This window comes from Eublepharis macularius, chromosome 9, assembly GCF_028583425.1.
Source record: "Eublepharis macularius isolate TG4126 chromosome 9, MPM_Emac_v1.0, whole genome shotgun sequence".
Lineage (NCBI taxonomy): Eukaryota > Metazoa > Chordata > Lepidosauria > Squamata > Eublepharidae > Eublepharis > Eublepharis macularius.
In genome coordinates, this window is record NC_072798.1 from 86073673 (window position 1) to 86093749 (window position 20077).

Genomic DNA, 20077 nt, shown 5'->3' on the forward strand with positions numbered 1-20077 from the left:
ATACATGAAGGGAGTTGCAATGTTAGCTGGGAAGCTGAGTTTTAAAAGAGATCGGAAGGTTTGTCAATTTCCCCTCTCTACAGAGCCAGGGAGATCCCTGCTCAGTGGGTTTGTTAATTCCCTCTTTGCATCCTAGAAGGGGAGGTGAAACTGACAGAGCCTTTAGGAGGAGAAGAGGAAATTAACAAACCCTCTGAGCAGTGATCTCCCTGGAAATTAACAAAGCCTTTCAATCTCTTAAAACTCAGCATCCCGGCTAACGTTGCAACTCCCTTCACATGTTCCTCCTTCTTGGGATTAAAACACCAAGACCAGAGGAAGATTTAATCCTGGTCAAAATTCAGAATGAGGTTGGAGAGGTGAGTTTAGGATTGCCAGTCCGAGCCTGGCAACGAGTTGGATGGTTGGGGGTGGTTTTACCATAGAGTTTCTGGTGGTTCCTAGAGCTGCCACTGTCACTTCTGGGTTTCTCCCAGCAGTGAATCATCACACTTGTGACAACTAGTGAGTTTTTAAATCCCCCCCCCGGCCACTTGGAGCAGCACTGGGCAACAGGAGCTTGGAGCAGGGGATACCTTCCCCAAAGCTGCTGTTAGCAGGGGGCTTGGCACGTGCAGTGCTTGAACTGATAGTTCATCTTTAGACTACAGGTGAAGGATTACATTTCCATACATTAACAATTCCCTGAAAATAGCAAAGTAGTACAGCACATGAAGGGCTAGATAAATTTTTATTTGCAAGGAGTTTTTATACAGGGAGCATTAAAAATCTGACTCCTACCGATCTGCAGACTGAAGTGGCTCAATGAAGAGAGGATGTAGCTCAGTAATAGAACATCTGCTTTGTATGTAAAAGGTTCTAGCTTCAATCCTCAGCTTCTCCAGTTAAAAAGGAACAGACAGTTGGTGATGTGAAAGACCTCTACCTGAAACCTTGGGTTTGTTAATTTCACCTCTCTACAGAGCTGGCAAGGATTGGGTCTCAGAGGGTTTGTTAATAATTGAGAGAGCCTTTGAGGAGGCAGAGAGGAAATTAACAAACCCTCTGAAGAGTGATCTTTGCTGGTTCTGTAGAGAGAGGTGAAATTCAAACTACGCTTCCCGGATAACAATGCGTCTCCTTTCACTTGAGCATCCTCGTGTAATTCACCTCGTGTAGTTTAGCTCTCAGTTTATCTTCAATAATAAAGGGAATGGTAATATGTCCTCACTGCTGTAGAAGTCTCTTCTGATGGACCTTGATTGTCAGGAAATGGTCCTGGAAGAGGGCTGGAAGAGGCTAGCTTCTAACCAGGTTGGAGAGAGAGAGAGAGCAGGTAGGTGTCTGAGTGTATGTACATTGACTGCTTGTGCTACTTGCGACAAGAGAATGCACATTTGAATGCCTATCGAAATGCATTGTGAGTAATGCAGCCCTGACATTCACACTGAGATGGCCATTGTAGGGCTCACACACACTCTGTTTTTTCTACTCTCAACTGAGCTTGTCAAGAATTTATAGAACTGGGTGCTGATTGTCTTTTTCCTGGCAGTTAATTGGATCGTTTTGGATATAAAGAAAGCTTGTAGACTCACCACGGGCTGGGTTGCAACTGAGGGTGAGGTTGAGGTGGAGGCGAGATCCAGTGTCGGAAGAGGAGGAACATGCCAGGAGATACTCTTCCATGGGCTGCAACGTGGTTGGTGCCATTCCAACAGTGCCTCAGCAGGAGCAGGACACTTTCCCACCCACCCACTGCTTGATCTGGGTGGCCAGTGGGCCAGTCACAACTTTATGGGTTAGGTGGTTTTAAGGCATTGGGCCAGATCCTTACGGGGTTAGCAGGACAGAATGGGCACCTCATCCCTGTGGTCAAAAAAGGAGGCAAGGGCCACCCATCAGATGTTGGTGGCGGAACACCATTTGGCATCCCACGGCAGCCAGGACCGGGGCTGGGAAATAATGTATTGAATAGCAACGTGCCTTTCAGTGTCAAGAGATCTGCTGCCCATATGCCTTGCCAATGCTCCAAAAGGCTGTAATCAATAAAGTTGTGGCCATTCCAACCAAACAAACGTGTCTGTGTATCATTCAATGGAACCCAGCTGGCATATAGCACATAGGTTGCAAGGAAGGTTTGGGATTATTGTCTTTACTGGTAGAATAATGATAGCTGCATCAGAAATTGAATCTGGCAGGTTACCTCAGTATCATTCATGCACATAAACAAAATAATGCCACTTGATCATATATAAGAGGCTATAAATCCCATATATCCCCCTCCAATGATACATCTTTTCTGACTGATGAATTGTGGAATTTTGTATTGATGGCTGAAGCGTTTTCATTTTGCTGAACAAAATGGTACTTGAGTTTTATTTGAAGTAGACATTATGCTCCCTCCTCTTTTCTAAGGCACATGCTTGTTGTCTATTAAAATGTCACTCGATTCTGAAGTTCAATTTTTCATCCCGTCTTCCTAGGCAGCCATAAAGGATAGATGTCAAACAATTGGAACTATGAGTCCCCAGAAAACATGTATTGTCACTGTGGACGTGTTGTCCATCTTCTCCTTCAGGGTTGTCAGTGTCTTTACAAAGATGAATTCCAGTTAAATTTTTGGAGTGTATTTGAGCGGTGGCTCCCACAGGAAAAAGCGACTGTTCTGAGGTATTTCCTAAGCCAAAAATCCAGTCCTGTGCTCCCTAGTCAGCATTTTATTTATTAAAACATTTATACTCTGCCTATCCACATGGCTTAAGGTGGCGTAGAGTACATAATTAAAAACATGCACTAGTAATAAAACCTGAAACTAATAAAGAGCCTGTAACTTACATTTCATTTGTGTGCATGGTTTTCCTTCTCTATATTACCAATGTACCTGAGGGCATCAATAAAAAACCCAAACAAGCAATCTTTGATTTGATTGCACAGTTGTCTATAAGAGCTGTAGGAATAAAACACTGTGGCCTAATTTGAATGTACAGAGTCCTTGCAGAGTAAAAGGTCTGATACTTTGTATAGTTTATCTGTAGCTGCTGAACTAGCCCCTCCCTGCTGTGAGTGAAGGTTCTGTTCTGTGTCAGTTGTCAAATGTCTGTTGATGAAACTGCCTCTCTCTCCTGTACAAGACATGAATGTTCTCTCAGTTTGTTGTTTATATTATTGTTAATAGTTTTTAATGAAGTTCTTCTTTAACTAAACAAACTTATCTTAAATTATATTTCATCTCACTGGACTTCACTGTGTACTCTGCTACACACATGCATATGTGTGGAAAGGTGGTATATCCTGCACCAGTGAGTGATGGGATATTGCCCCACACTGAGGATTCACAGAAATATTTACATAGCTCTCTTTCCCCCCTCACAAGAGGTATCTTGTGGGGTTCCACGGGATGCCATTTTATTCCCAATGTTGTTCAGCCTCTATATAAAGCCTTTAGGAGAACTCATTCCCAGCTATGGAATTGGATGTCATCAATATACAGATGACACCCAGCTCTGTGTCTCATTATCCAAATCACCATGGGATGCTAGAGATCTTGGGTTGCTGTCTGACAGCTATGGTCAAATTGCTGAAAGCAAACACATTGAAATTGAACCCAGGAAAGGCAGAAGTGATGCTGGTTGGGAAGGACATTGTACTCCCCAATTTTTTTTAATATACATAGGTTTTATATACATAGGTTTTTCTTCTAAGTTAACTCTGAGATTCCAGTTGGTGCAGAACACTGCAGCTCAGTTACTATCAGGAGCGAGGAGGAGCATGAATATTACTCCCTAACTCTGCTATACATTCTGTTTTTGATATTATGTTTATTCTTTAATGGTTGATATTATGTTTATTCTTTAATGCTACTTTTTGTTATATTGTTATGTCGTTTTAATACTTTGTTACATATTTTGTTTTGTTTTATGTATATAGTTTAATGTTATTTTCTGTTATATAGTCTGCTTTTGATATTCTTTCTACAGTCCAATGTTATTTTCTGTATTAATAAAATATTTTTTTAAAAAGAATATCACTCTTATTCTGCAGTCATTCTGTTGGCTACCTATCAGCTAATGGGCTCAACTCAAGGTATTGGCTATCACATACAAAGCTGTTCACACCCTTAGTCCATCTTATCTTTGGGACCTCCTCTCTTCCTATATTCCATCAAAGCAGCTTTGCTCATCTGAACATAACTGATGTAAAAGAACCAATATTATGAAAGGGCCACCATAAAGAAAATAAACCAGAAGCCCCCTCCAAAACAGAGAAAATGGAATAGAAAATATGTTTTCTATTTCTGATCATCCATGATAAAAACCAATATTAACAACTGGAAAGATATATCTTTAAGAGGACAACCAATTATATTGGTGGAGATCATAATATCTTGAAGTCCTCTTGATAAACTCAATTAAGACTTAGTCAACCTAAAATAAGTTAACACTATGTTATCTGATCAATCATTATTTATTTACATTAATATGCTTTCTCTCCAGAATCCTGATTGAGGTGCCGTAGAAATTCCCGAAATTAATAAATAAGATTAGAGATTTTTTTCTGGGAAAAGAGGTGGTGGAACTCAGTGGGTTGCCTTCGGAGAAAATGGTCACATGGCTGGTGGCCCCGCCCCCTGATCTCCAGACAGAGGGGAGATTAGATTGCCCTCCGTGCCGCATGGCGCGGAGGGCAATCTAATCTCCCCTCTGTCTGGAGATCAGGGGGCGGGGCCACCAGCCATGTGACCATTTTCAAGAGGTTCTGGAACTCCATTCCACTGCGTTCCAGGTGAAAAAAAGCCCTGAATAGGATTTATTAGATAGCATAGTGTTAATATATAGCATTGTCATCATTGGCAAGTTAGCAGACGGCTGCTGGTGTATCCACCTTACTGTCTCTTGTTTTTCCCTTCCACCATGAGGTCTATATTGCTCTTAGCATATATACTCAAATGTTATGATTTTTTTCTTGGCTTTGGTCTCAAGATATTCGTGCATTGCCTGTTGCAAACTTCTTCTAAATCTTCTGCTAACAATAGCTTGTCAATATTTCTTTATGAAACAAATAGTTATGGTAGCTATCTATTTTTTTTTCATTTGCTTGATCATTAAAACAGTGCAAAATAGTAAAGAGTCCAGAAGCACCTTTAAGACCGGCCAACTTTATTGTAGGATAAGCTTTCAAGAGCCACAGCTCTCTTTGTCATATGCATGGAGAATAACTCCAGTCTAAACCCACTGATTTTAATTGTTGAATCTCTCCACTGAACTGTGCTACCTGGCTAGAAACTGAAGCATGTTTACAGAGGGCAATCCACACGTCATTTTTTTGTGGGGAACCTTCCACAGGTGGCTTTCCAGTGAGGTATTTCAGATTTTATCAAATGAAGGTCAGTGTTTGATGTATTCCTTAAAAGGAAGCCCATTCTACCAGTGCTACATTTCTCCTTACAATGGGACCATCATTTTGGGATTGCATTCTTCTTGCAAGCTTCCTAGCCAATCTGCCAGACATCTCCTTGTCTTGAAACTTGCTGATGAAAAGTGAAAAATCTAGGTTGGCAGGATACATATGAGCTGCTGACAGGCTATGCATATATTTCATTCTGTTTCAGAAGGAAGGTATCAAATAAATCCTCCAGCGTCTATGAAGAACTGTAGTAAATGTCAGCGGCATAACATACAAAAAGACAATTGGGGAAGTGCCAGCTGGTGAATATGACTTCTGTCTTCTTAAATAAAATGTAGATGTTTCAGTATATTATTAATCACCCAAGTGGTGCCATGGCTGCAAATGGAGAAAAAAAACCCATGGCAGGCTGTGAGTTACATTGCAGGCATGAGAGAAAACTGCTTGGAGGAAATGTATTTGGCAGTTCTCGTTCAAGCAGCAGATTTTAGTAGACCAGCAGTACAATCCTATGCAGAGTTATTCCAGTCTAAAGCTCATTGAAATCAATGGGCTTAGACTGGAGTGACTCTGCATAGGATTGCATTGTAGGTGGTTACTGATTGGAATTATTGTGGGTTTCAGTTACATGCCAGTTCATTTCATATATTCAGTTCCTTGCTTTAAACAATGCCTTGGGTGTTTTTCTGCTCATGTGTTTTACTCGCAGTTATGCTGCATCATAGACTTTGCCATTTTTGACAGCATATATAATTAGGCATCATTCTCTAGCATGCATGTTTCCTTTACAGCAATGAAGATGTTTTGGCCCAACAGGATAAAATAACACAAGAATATAGTTATCTCAAACCCAGAGCATATTCATGTATGTAAAGGGCTTCAATGTACACATCCTGGAATTAAAATGGCTGGTAATTCTATTTTTTTTTAAAATAATGGTGGAAAAGCTGTTCCTTAATGAATAAGAATTTTGATTCCCTCTTTCAAATGTTTCGAATTCAAAGCAGCTCACCAAGTGGATCCTCAAGACTGCATGAAGGCTCGTACCATGAAGATATCGGCTTGTGCAATGCATGTGATCCACCACATAGGTATAGATTCAGAGGAGTTAGCCGTGTTAGTCTGTAGAGCAAAATCAAAAAGAGTCCAGTAGCACCTTTAAGACTAGCCAACTTTATTGTAGCATAAGCTTTTGAGAATCACAGTTCTCTTTGTCAGATGCATGGAGGGCAAGAAGAAACAGTTTCTTCTTGCCCTCCATGCATCTGATGAAGAGAACTGTGATTCTCGAAAGCTTATGCAACAATAAAGTTGGTTAGTCTTAAAGGTGCTACTGGACTCTTTTTGATTTTACCACATAGGTATTCTCTATTTAACCTCACCTTTCCTCCAAGGAGCTCAGGGTGGCATACATAGTTCTAGCCCAAGATTACTCAGTAATTTTCATAGAAAGTGGGAACTGGAACCTTGATTTCCATGTTCTAATCATGGACCCTGGCCTGCACCATGTTTAATACAGCCTGTGATATAAAAATAAGAGAGCTCCTGAATTAGTACAGCTTGATCTGTATCAGGGAGATTCCAGCTGGATGGACAAAGCAGTTACTGAGTCCTGCCCAGGATAATAAGGCACGAATGCAAATGCAAACACAAAGGCAGAGGACCAGGAGTGATTAGTTCCTACCTCCCCCAAGCTACAGTCATGCAGTCGCTGACATCAAAGATTCTCGCTGAGTCACCCACACACGTTCCAATCACCCCTCATTTCCGTGACTTACAACCCATCCTCCGGTTGATGGGCCATCAATCAGCATTGATAAGTTGTAAATTTCTTCATGACAACAGATAAATTCATATAGCCCTCCTCGGGAGACATTAATGAACAATCATTTCTTTGTCAAACAACAGGAAAATGCAATCTTACTCTTTTGTCACACCCTGGTAGCAACAATCAAAGGTGCTAAAACCTTTGTCATTTTCAGGAACTGATATTTACGTTTTTTTGTCTCAATGGCCGAAGGGGATCCCTAGCCTCAGGACATGATTTTCCCTATAAGAACCAGGGCTTTGCCACACTCAAATTGTACATGTTCACCTAGCGTAGTGCCCTCAGAGTCTCCCCCTCTGAGTCTTCCTTCCTGGCTGAAGACATAGGACATTTGAAAATCTCTTCTTCTGTGGACTGCTCTACTCTCCTGGATAGGTAAATATACCCCCTCTTCACTCTATTCCAATCTCTGGCTAATTTCCTAGGACTCTGTGTGTCTGTGCCAACAGTTTATTACTAGACATGGGCACAAACGAACCCCCCCGAACACCCTGTTCGTCGTTCGGTACCATCCACGAACAAAGAACAACGAACATGGACGAACATGAACTGTTCCTGGACATCTTCATTGTTCCTTGTTTGTGGGGGCCAGAACCACCCTCACCCCAACCTCCCCTCAGCCCCCTCCCCTCAAACCCACTTACCTGGCCCTTTAAAGATCTCTTTAAACTATCAGCTGGCAGGCGGCGGGGGGGGATTCCCCCCTGCTGCCTGCCAGCTGATAATTTAAAGGGCCTTTTCCTGCCACGTGCAAGGAGCCGTGCCCCTTAAACATCCCACAAACTGACCTTCCAAATGTCCAATACCCACCAAATTTGCAGGGGACATAGTCCTCACTGTCCTCTGAAGACCCCCCAAGTTTCAGAGAGATTGCACCACAGGAAAGTCATGATCCACGGGTCTTCTCCTTTACTGTCATTTTCTCTTCACAGTGGCAAAAACGGGACTCTCTGCTGGAAGTACTTTGAAGGGTTAAACCAGAAGGAAAGCCAGAAGGAGTTCAGACAGAGTTAAGTCCCTCCTTCCCTCCGGTTGCCAAGGGGATTGATTGCAGCAGGCGCCAGACTGTCTGGCTTGCCGAATGGTTGCCAAAGGCAACGAACAAGGCTTTTAACAACCACCTGTTCATTTAGAATGAGGCCTCACAAACAACTTGTTCATGAACAGCAGATTGGGGTGTTCGTGGGTTTTTTCTGTTCGTAATGCTGTTTGTGCCCATGTCTATTTATTACTTCTTATATGTATGTATTTTCTCCTTGGGGAGAGGACCCCATAAACACTGTTGGGGTCTTGCTTGTTACTCCTCTCGTATAGCCTTACTCCTTGCCTCTAATTCCTCCTTCTTACTTGAAAGGAGTCCCATTCCAGTAACACTACAGCCACTACACTGACTCTACAACCCATGGACATCAATTGGAGAGATTTCAGAATGTTTTTAAGGACTTGAAAGCAAGTTCTTAACTTTGGCTGGATAATGCCCTATGTAATTGCATTGCTGACTCTGCTGCATCCGAATCTTTATTTATCACCAAAGGCCATCATTAGAATCATGTTTAGCATTGCAGTGCTTTTTCCCTAAAAAACGTGAGATACTGGTACTTAATGATATTCTCTGCTCTCAGCCCAAGTCCCAAATGTCCAAGAGGTGCCAGTACTCTGTAATGGCAGATACTCCCTGAAAAAAAAAGCCTGGAGTATTTGTACATTGCCCAGACCTGGGTAGCCTAAGTGAGCCTGATCTATTCAGATCTCAGAAGCTAAGCAGGGTCGGCCTTGGTTTGTAATTGGATGGAAGACCTCAAATGGAGACCAGGGTTGCAGAGGACGGCAATGGCAAACCACCTCTGTTTGCCTTTTGCTATGAAAACTCCATCAGGGGTTGCCGTAATTCAGCTATGACTTGAGGGCAGGACTTCATTTTATTTGTGCATTGCTTTAAGTGTTATAAATGCTTCACATACATTATCATGTGACAACCCTTCCAGAAACCCTGTACAGTAGATAAGCATTATTATCCCCATATTGCAGATGGAAATTGAGGCAATAGTTTGCCTAAAGCTCCATATTTTCATGGCAGGGGAGAGATTCACAGTGCATCTTAAGCAGAGTTCAAACCATATTGACTTCAATGGACTTAGAAGGTCATCACTCTGTTTAGTATTGTACTGTTAGTTGCTATGCTATGCCAACTCCATGGGGTTGATTGTTTTTACAAGGTTCAGTCCTTGAAGTAGGTTGAGATTAACCTGTTCCTTGGATCATATATGGTGATTCCAAGTATCTGATACTTTGAAATGTGGGGTGTACAAGAGCAGAGAATGCTTTGCCCCCTTGTTTTTGCATGTCAGAATTAGAGCATTTGGCATATAGCTGAAACCTTGTACTATGCAATCATTATTTGGAATGAGAGATTTTGAAATGGATTAACTGTCAGGTAGGAAGGAAATTCTTTTCCAATCATTGTCAAGGTGTTTTAAAAGTCATTTTAGATACCTAGCATGTCCTATACAGCTGCCCCAAAGGCTCACAACTAGAGATGGGCACAAACAGCAATATGAACTAAAAAAACCAATGAACAGTCCAATCTGCTGTTCACGAACAAGCTGTTCGTGAAGCCCCATTCTAAATGAACATGTGATCATTGCAAGCCTCGTTCATTGCTGTTTGTCAAGCCAGACAGTCTGGCACCTGCAATCAATTCCCATGGCAACTCAGGCAGGGATTGTCTAACCTCTGTCTGAACTCCTGCTGCTGCCCTGGAAACCCCAATCTAAGTCCAATTTACCTTGATAGGCAGGTCTTCCTTCCAAGTGTGGACCAGAGCTCCACATTTGTTACAAGAGTAAAAGATCAGGAGGGAGGGGGGCTCCCAGCTCTGGCTTTCAGGGAGAGACAGCTGCTATTAGAGAGACAGTGTGAGTGTATTGGAGCTTGACTTTTCTTTGTGTGGTGGGATAAGGATCTACCCCTTCAGGTTCCAGGGCTGCTGCCAGGCTCTGGGGCCAAGCTATTATTTACTATTGGTACCTTTCCTGCTGCCTGCTCAGGTAGGGTTTCTGGGAGTGGTGCAGTAGGGATCTTGATGGCTGGAGGAGAGCCTGCTGGCCCCCACGAACAACAAACAATGAACATGTTCGTGACAGGATCATGTTTGTCAGTGCTCATTGTTCATTGTTCATGGATGGAAACGAACAACGAACACCATGTTCGGGTTTTTTTTCTGTTTGTGCCCATGTCTACTCACAATTAGCAAGCACATTGCATCCATGCTCAGTGTGAGTGCTTGGAACATCCATTCTTTCCAGCTCTTTCCCCTTCTTTTTGCAACTGGAGCAAGCACACCAAGCCACGAATGGTTAGGATTGAAACAAAGAGATCGTGCTGTTTTATGTTCTCTTATAATACCTATTGCATCGTCTGTGTTGCCAATGGCAAGCTTGCCATACTGTTTTATAGCATTTCTAATGTATGTTAGAATTGCTGCATAGGACCTTAGTGCAATGTCTCTGAAATAAGTGGAATATGGATGGCAGCCAGAAGCAGTTTGAAAGAGTTAACCATGAGTCGTAAACAAAACATATTACGGTGAACAGAAACAGCCCTTGTTCTTTGTCCCCGACTTACCCATTCCGAAACAATATGCACGATTCACTTAGTTTAATACTCAGCAATTTCCTCCTGGTGTGGAAGTTGTCTGTACGACTGCAGTTACAAACACTGGAGTCCTGATGAGAACTTGATTAGTTCAGGCTAAATTCAGCCCAAGAAAAGCATTAGAAATAGATCACATATCATTTTTTAAAAATAGTTTCACTAGGCAAGGATGCCACATATAAAGACAGATGAACGGCATTTTCAGGGTTGCAGCCCTCACGCAAGGAATAATCTCAGCCATGTTTCAGAGTGATGGGAGAATGGTTACCAGTTTCATAAGCAATTAAAAATTTCATTTGTGGACATTTGGCACCCTGTAGAAGGCAATCAGTATTACAAAATGGACACAGGGAGGAACTTGGCACTCAAGAAAGGCCAGCAGAGTTATGTATCAGGCACACAGATATATATTTGGCACCTTAAGGAAGGCAGGTAGCATAATCAAGCGGTGACAGGAAAGCTTTATGCTCCTCAAGAAAGGCAGGCAGAGTTACACTTTGAGTCTGAGAGTCTCTCTAAATGAGACGCATTACACGCGGATGCTCAAGTGAAGAGAGACACAACCTTAGCCAGGAACTGTAGTGTAAAAAGACAGATCAGAAGGCTCAGTCATTTTCACCTCTTTAGAACTGTTTTTTTTATTGAGAGGTTTCACATCTCTACAAAGAGCCGATTGCTCCTCAGAGGGTTTGTTAATTCCCCCTTCTCTTCCTCAAAGGCCATGTTAATTTCACCTCCCAGTCCGGGAGGCAAAGAAGAAATAAACAAACCCTCTAAGGAGTGATCTCTAGCTCTTTATAGAGAGGCAACACTGATGAAGCTTTCGGCGCTGTCTTTTAAACTCCTACATTTCCCATTTAATATTTCCTCTCCCTTCACTTGCGTACTCTGAGGAGATAAGGCAAGATAGAAATTTTTTAATGAGCCAGGGTTGCGTAGTGGTTAGAGTATTGGACTAGGGTCTGTTTTTACTCCCCTTTCCATTATCCTTACTAAGATCTGGGAGACCCAGGTTCGAATTCCCATTCTGTCATAGAGGTTCACTGGGTGGCTTTGGCCCAGTCACACATCCTTAGCCTTGTTTGAAATACAATGACTGGGACTCTATTTGGACTTCCTCAGAGTTTAACTCTAATATCATTAATGTCCGTTTTCAGTTGATTAAAATTGTAACGTTGGTATCTACCCCTGGATGGATAAAATGGATAACTGGTTCTTCTGCTGCTAAATGCTGGGTTGTGGCCAAAGTGGAGATTTTATACATTGTTGGTGGTCTTGCAGTTTCATTCAGAATTACTGGGAGAAAATAATACAACTGGTTTATAATATAACAGGTTATAAAATGCCGTTTCTTCCTGAGGTGGTTTTATTAAACTTCGGGTTAGTAGGTACGCCTAACCAACACGTATTAAAGTTAGTTACTATTTTACTATCAATAGCAAAATCTACTCTTGCTTTTTGTTGGAAAAGTAAACAGCCTCCCTCAGTCAAACTTTGGCAAACTAGATTATGGGATTATTTTATTTTAGGGAAATGGTCAGACAAAATGCAGTGTGCGATGTGTAGCAATTATAAATCTACTTTTGCAGAAACATGGCACCCTTTAGTAAGCTATATAATCGAAGCTGGCCTCCCAAAAGATCCAATTTATCAAGATATGATATATTTTTAGAGTTATTACCTATTGGTATTGATGTGGTTATGTTGGGTTGTATCATCGGTTGTATTTTGGATGTTCTTTTTTGTTAACTTTGGGTTGTGGTTTTGCTCGTTTTGATGTGTTGCATTTTTCTACTTGTAATAAATATTTTTTAAATTAAAGAAAAAGAAATTCAATGTCTTGCATACAGAGAAGGCAGAAGACACAGAATACCTGCAGGGGGCAGAGAATCTAACAGTCGATAGGTAGCAAAATAAGATCCTTCTTTCTGCCTCTCTTCTGTCCTTGTTGCATGTTTCCAGATTGGTATTTTTAGGCCACTTCCTGCTTCTTCCCGGAAGTCTCCCTCTCCCAGTTTTATGAGGTAGTTAGTATATATTGTTTGTCTCCTTTCTGTCAAAGTTGGTTCCTGAATAAACTCTCTTCATTCACTCCTTAATTAGACTCAAAATCATTCCTAAGACATATCAGAGCCTACAAGCCTAACCTACCTCACAGGGTTGTTGTAAGGATAAAAAGGAGGATGGGGAATGATGTCTTTGGGTCCCCATTGGGGAGAAAGGCAAAGTAGAAATGAATAATAACAACAACAACAACAACAACAACAACAACATTCGATTTATATACCGCCCTTCAGGACAACTTAATACCCACTCAGAGCGGTTTACAAAGTGTTATTATTACCCTACAACAATCACCCTGTGAGGTGGGTGGGGCTGAGAGAGCTCCAGAGAACTGTGACTCGCCCAAGGTCACCCAGCTGGCTTCGTGGAGGAGTGGGGAATCAAACCCGGCTCTCCAGGTTAGAGTCCCGTGCTCTTAACCACTACACCAAAAGTAGATAAATAATAAATTTTTTAAAAAATGATGAATAATTCGATAGATATGCAGAAGACACTACTTGTATTTTGACATTTTAGGAAAGTGGCCAGATTTCCTGACCAAAATGCTTGATTATTTGTGAGAGAGCTGATCTTCCTGGACCGTGCTGCAATTTTTTAAAGGCCCAGCAGACCTGAACAGTGTGAGGCATTTGGCCCAACATAGCATCATAAGTGAGAAGGCAGCCTTCCTAGAATCTTCAGCAGAGAAACTCATGGCCCAAAAGGAAGCACACAGGTATTTAAGGTGTCCAGTAGGCTCTGGATCTTTGCTTAAAGGTAGAAATCTTCATGACAGCTATGAGTACATTGGAAAAATGTGGATTATAAAATGGAAAGCAAACTAATTACGTGACAAGGAAGCATAGAAAACAAAATGTCCATCACGATACCTTGGGGACATGTCTACAGTAACTGCTAGAGGTGGTATGAAGGTCCTTGGCCTGATGGGAGTTGGCATGCCTTATGGATGGCAGGCAGATCAGTCATCATGTAAAGCTGTTTCAGGAGCACAGCATGCAAAACTTGAGAGATCCCATCTTTCAGGAATAAAAGGAGCTAGTGTTTCTTCAGCTACTATGTCTTGCTGGGCTACACCATGGCCTCCTAACTTTGTGCCTCTTTTCCTGTACACTGGTTGCCCTCTATTTATTTATTTTATTAAAATATTTATACCGCACCTTTCACTTGTGTGCCAAGGTGAATTACATTTCCAAGATCAAAACCATATAAACTTCTTCTCCAACAAAATGCCTGTAGCATAAGTCCCATCAAAAGCCCCTGTGACAGCATGAAAATGTCAGGATTGCCAAATGCTATATCCAAGAAGAGGTAGGTGAAGGCTTGAAACAGCAGCAGGAAGCGAGATGGACTGACAGGTCCCTTCCCCCTTCTGTGGCTAGCCAGAGAGAGAGAATGGCAGTTAGTGTTAGAATGATGAGTTGACAGTCGGTGCTAACAGAATTAAGGGTTGACAGTTGGAGTTAACTTAAGGCCATATCAGGGCTGGATCTAGGGTTGCCGGCACCCAGGGCAACCCAAGTCCGGCTCCCCTGTGCATGCATGCAGCATGTGTGCACTCCTGGTGCTGCGTGATGACATCACTTCCATGACGTCATCATGCAGGGGCAGAGCGTGCTGCCAGTGGCGCGGCGGCAGCCCTGGCGGCTGGGATGCCACCCATGCCATTCACCTGCCCCGCTGAGGGGGCAGCCGGCTTTCCACATGCTCCCTGTCCTGTGGGGCAGGTGAATGGTGTGGGCAGCCTCCCAGCCCTCCATGTCACTCGCCTGACCTGCTGAGGGGGCGGCCAGCTTGCCACGCGCTCCCTGTCCTACAGGGCAGGCGAATGGTGCGGGCGGCTGCTCAGCCACCCATGCTGCTGCCGGCATGCTCCCGGCAGTTGGCAACTGCGCCCAGCACCCCCTCTTTGGCGAAGGGTTTGCAACAGTCCTCATACATAAAACAGCTTTACAGCTATGCCTAAAAGTTCTTAAAGATGATGTCCCCTCTCACCTCTTCAGGGAGCCGGTTTCATAAGATGCAAGTCATTGTGGAGAAGAAGCGGCTCTAGTAAATGCCAATAAGGCCCTCTCTCCTTCATGTTTCTATCTTTCTTCTATTTCTTCCACAGAAAAGGCACATGTTTGCACTCACTACCCACACAACTGAATTAAGGAAAAAATTATTTTCTGTAAAACTGAACAGAAACCTGAATTCAAAATAAGTCTTGTATACAACACCTAGTTTCCTGAATTTCTTAATCACAAAGGCAATATGGCAGCATACGAGAATAATTTTTGATCTCTCTTGCATTCCTCATTAAAAGCTGTTCCATTTCCCCCACATGGCTCTTGTGGGAAATTGGAAGGTGTGCATTAATCTTTTAATTAATAATTTATGAGAAAAACGATTCCGCCCCCCCCGTGCCTGTGAGTTCTCTTAAAATGAAATGCAAGGAAGAAGTAAGCGTTGGGGAAGTAGTTTGCACAGTATGCAACACCTGTACTTAGAATTCAAAGCAGATACTACAAGCAATTAAAATTCATTATATCCTCGTCCAGGAGCTAATTTAAGAAGAGCTTGTTTAGGCTGAATACATCAAAACTGACGGGAGCGATGCGCCTCGTTGTATTTTTATGCAAGTTGGTTAGTGCCTTGATCATTTGGAATGCCTTCATTAAATGTCAGAGTTCCAAAATGAGCCCGCAAGCATCACATGGCAAAAAGTACAGGACACTGATAGAGAGTAGGTTTTAGCACCACTGTGAATGTTGCCCTTTTGTACAGCTCCTTCTAAAATGCACTCATTAGAAAATCCCACCTAAGCAGAAATGATTGCGCAACAATTCATGGAAATTAACCTTCCTGAAAAAAATAGTAATTGGATTGCAGCGATTGGTTTTTGTTATAATCAATTGAGATGACAATCTCCGTGGGTTTGGGAAAAAAAGTACCCATGAATCAAAAAAAGCAACAGCCACCCACTCAGCTAAAGTGACTTGCTTCTCTCTCAGCAGGAGTTTGTGTCCCCATGTTTACTTGGAAATTCTCCCACTGATTTAACTGAAAACATTTGCCATGTGATGAATAAGTACATCATGCAAAAAGCACCAGTGACAATTCACAGTTACTTATATTTAGCTTCCATTGTAGAACTACTGTTCCCAGGATTCCTTGAGGACAGGAGATATTAAACTAGGCATAGCATGTGCAGTGATATTGCGGGTATGTGTCTTGGGATCTGCCTGGAAGCGATGTTCTACCAGCTTTTATAGCATTCACAAATTATTTATAGAGGACGTCATGAATGTGTGGCTTACTGTGTTCATTTCCACAATTAAGCCTCTGTTAAAAGAACAGGACATTTTTCTCTAGGCCTGTTGGCAACAATACAACCAAACAGAGAGAGAGAAGTCCTCCAAGTAGGAAAAAGAGAAAGATTGTGCTCTTGTCTACTTATTAAATGGATATGTTTTAAAGTCCTGATTAGTTCTGTTCTTATGTGAACACCTGTAGCTCATTAACTTTATATAGCTTTCCTGTGACGATTCTTTTGTTGACTTGCTTAACTTTGAGACAAAAAAAAATAATCTTCCTCATATTTGTTGCCATGTAAGTTTGAATATTTCATATTTTTAGAGGATAAGATGCACTGTTTATTACAGTGTAAGATTATAGGTTTTTTTAAAAAAAAGATTTCTAATATATGGTAATGGTTTTATTGTGTTTGACTATATAGTCCTTGACTAGATTGGAGTAATTCAGTGCAATCCTAAACAGAGTTGTAGACTGGAGTAACTCTGTTTAGGATTTCACCTATTGTTACTTAATTTTGAGGATTAAAACCACAGCATGCTTTTCCTTCTGTGATCAAAATATTATCTTATTCTATGTTTTAGCAGCAGATACCATATGGAAAGAATCATTTATGTTACAATTCCACCATAATTGTTTAATGTTTGATTTTCTGCTGCTACAAGGTAATTCAAATTATTCTGAGTTGGTATTTGTAATTACTTAGATTGCATTGTTTACCTTTTGCTTTAGAGGTCTTTTTGTTTTTTCCTTTTTTTTCCTATTGGCAATCTTACCGTGTGTGCATTAGCATCATACAGATGCAGGCATAATCTGAGATGAATTGTCCCCATCAAAGTAGCTTCGAGAGATTTTCACAACTGTGTTTTCAGGGCTGGGGGTCGGGGAGGTATCTCTTCTTATGCTATGTTTGGATACCTTGTCAGCCATACATTTGTTTCTTGGAAACATGAATGTCTGCTTTGGCTCCAAGAACTTTTACATTCAATGAGAAGTTATGAAGTTTCCATTCTGTTTCCTCATGCCCCGCCCCTCCAGTTATTTTACCACTTTAAGGTCATTGTAATCTCTTAAAAAGGTATACATTTTAGATTGCCTTCTGCACTATGGCACGGAAGGCAATCTAAACTCCCCCCTGTCTGGAAATCAGGGAGTGGGGCCACCAGTTATGTGACCATTTTCAAGCGGTGCTGGAACTCTTCTCTTCATCAGACAAAGAAAGCTGTGGCTCTCAAAAGCTTATGCTACAATAAAGTTGGTTAGTCTTAAAGGTGCTACTGGCCTCGTTACTAGTCTCAAATGTCAAAAGAGCCCTGAAACAAGGACAAGCAAAGCAGAAGAGGATGGAGAAATTAAAAGGAATTTTCCATGTTCAGATGAATTAAAAGAGGTCTAGAAGAAGCAATGCCATACACTTTGGTACATTACTGCAATAACAAAAAGACCCACTTTCCACTGTGAGACTAAATAATAAAATGAAGACATTCTGGATTCTCAGCTATGTTAAAAAAATGAAGATAACAGTTACTCTCATTTTTTCCCCTGGCACTAATGAGAGTTTCTTCAAAGTATATAATTGTTTTTGTCATCTGCTAGGGGTGGTAGTACTACTGTTACACACCAATGCTATTGTGTTTGGTCAGCCATCTGTGGCAAGTTTCATCTTCCTAGGATGGTTGTGATCATTCTTTACCAACAACATTCTTCATTGTGAGCAGCTTGGAAAATGTGAGCGTTTCCTGGCTTATTGTTTGTATGAAGCTGATCTCACCATTTTGTAGCTGAAGCAGCCTCCTCCCGAAACCTGAAAAGAATGCTCAGGGGAGAATTTGATTTTGTTCTCCTGAATTTAAGAGGGTTGGGAACCAGATCTTTCCTCATTCTCAAATAGGGGTGTGCAATCCTGGATTTGTGAACCAGTAAAATAGCTGGATTTATGCTGATCTGGCATAAATTGGTCATCCCTGATCACATCAAAGAATCCCAGATCAGATTCGGGAAGCTGAAGTCTTCTGGGTTAGATTATTTGGTTTCAGGAGCAGCAGGGAGTGAAAGGGCAGTGTCAGCAATGTGAAGTGGAGACAAGCCTTGCACCATGGCAGGAGAATGGTGTGAGGCTGGTAGAGGACAAGAGGCAGAATATAGAGTAGATTCCCATCCCTGTCCTTCCACCCTCCTGGACACCGAAAAAGGCAGTTTGGTGTGGTGGTTAAGAGTGGCAGGACTGTAATCTGTCAGCAGTTAACCCCGCCATTGCCAGTTGTACAGCAGTTTTCATATAGCTGCGTGTGATATTAAAAGTGGACAAACCTCTGGAGTTTAAAATGGCTACTGTATGGCCACCAGAGAGCCTCTGACATTGCTACTTCCCGCCCGGGAGAACCAGGCATGCAAGGAATGCTGCTCTGGAATGCGGAATGACTGCGGCTTGATTGGATTTACTATCTTGTCGGCCCCACCGGTGCCCAGAGCAACAAAGGACTCGCAGAGTCACCCCCACTTAGCACATTCCTTCCCCTCCTTCCGTGATGAGATCCTCTGTTCATGACTGAGGAGCTAATCAAATGACATTCATAAGTACAGACAGTCATTCCTGGCCCAATGTATCCCCTCCCTAAAAACACTTAACCTAGCTCCGGTATACTTCATCAGAGAAACTGTCCTTTTTGTGCAGCGCTAGAACTAGTTTTGCATCTGCATTCACACACCCCGGCAGCCATCAATCAAAGTACTCAAGCCTTTTGTCTAACCCAGGATCTGACCATTGGAGTCTTTATCCTAACTGCTAGGAGGACTCTCCTCCACCTCAGGGCACATTTTACCTTACTTGCCCCAGCAAGCCTCCCCCCCCACTCACTTCAGTAAAGATTCTCTCTATTACCTTTATATTGGGGCTCTACAGTTTGATGTTGAGGTTCTCTGGTTTGACATTGGTTCCCTTGCTTCACTTTGATTCTGTTTCGGTTTGTTGGTTCAGCTTCCATGGAAGTGGGACTTGCATTGGGACTGGCTTTTGGCCAGAGGTTGCCTTTGCTTAAGGTTTCCCTCTCCCTGGAAAGCCTTGGAAATATTCCCCCCATAAGAAGCAAATGGTAAGTGGCTGACGGCAGCTTGTTCAGGGGCCCATAGAATTGGTCCCCTGGGTCCAATCTTCTGAAATTTGGGGGGTAATTAGTGGATAGAAAAGAGTAAGTTCCCTGCAAATTTGATGGAGTTTGCTTTAAAAATGTCCCTTAGATAGTTTTCTCCATTATTCCCCATATGAAATAATGGCTGAATAAATTCAAGATTCTCTACTGGATTAGAGAACCTGATTTGGATTTCAGGGATACCATTTTTTTGTGTGTACACCTCTATTCCCATATTCTGATCATATTTGAGAGACAAGTTGGAGGCAACTGGACAAAATATTCCTATGAAATGTCATATTATAGCTGCTAGCTGCTGTAGCGTACTGGTTAAGTAGTCAGGCTGCAAATCTGCACTCTGCTGGTTTGAATCCCTCTATTGCCATGAGCTGACCAGGTGGCCTTGGGTAAGCCACCTGTCTCAGCACTAGCTCTCCAGCTGTATTGTGGAAATATTAACACTGACTTTGTCTACTGCTCTGAATAGGGCACTAATCTGTCTAAAAGAACTGTTTATGAGCACAGTTATAACAACAACAACAACTGTGCTTATATACCGCTCTTCTACACAGATTAGTGCCAGTTTAGAGTGGTGAACAAAGTCAGTGTAATTATTATCCCCACAATACAACTGGGTAGCTGGGGCTGAGAGTAGCGGGGAACCAGTAGAGCGCTGATTCACAGCCAAACCACTTATATCATTATTATTATAATCTTATCATCATCA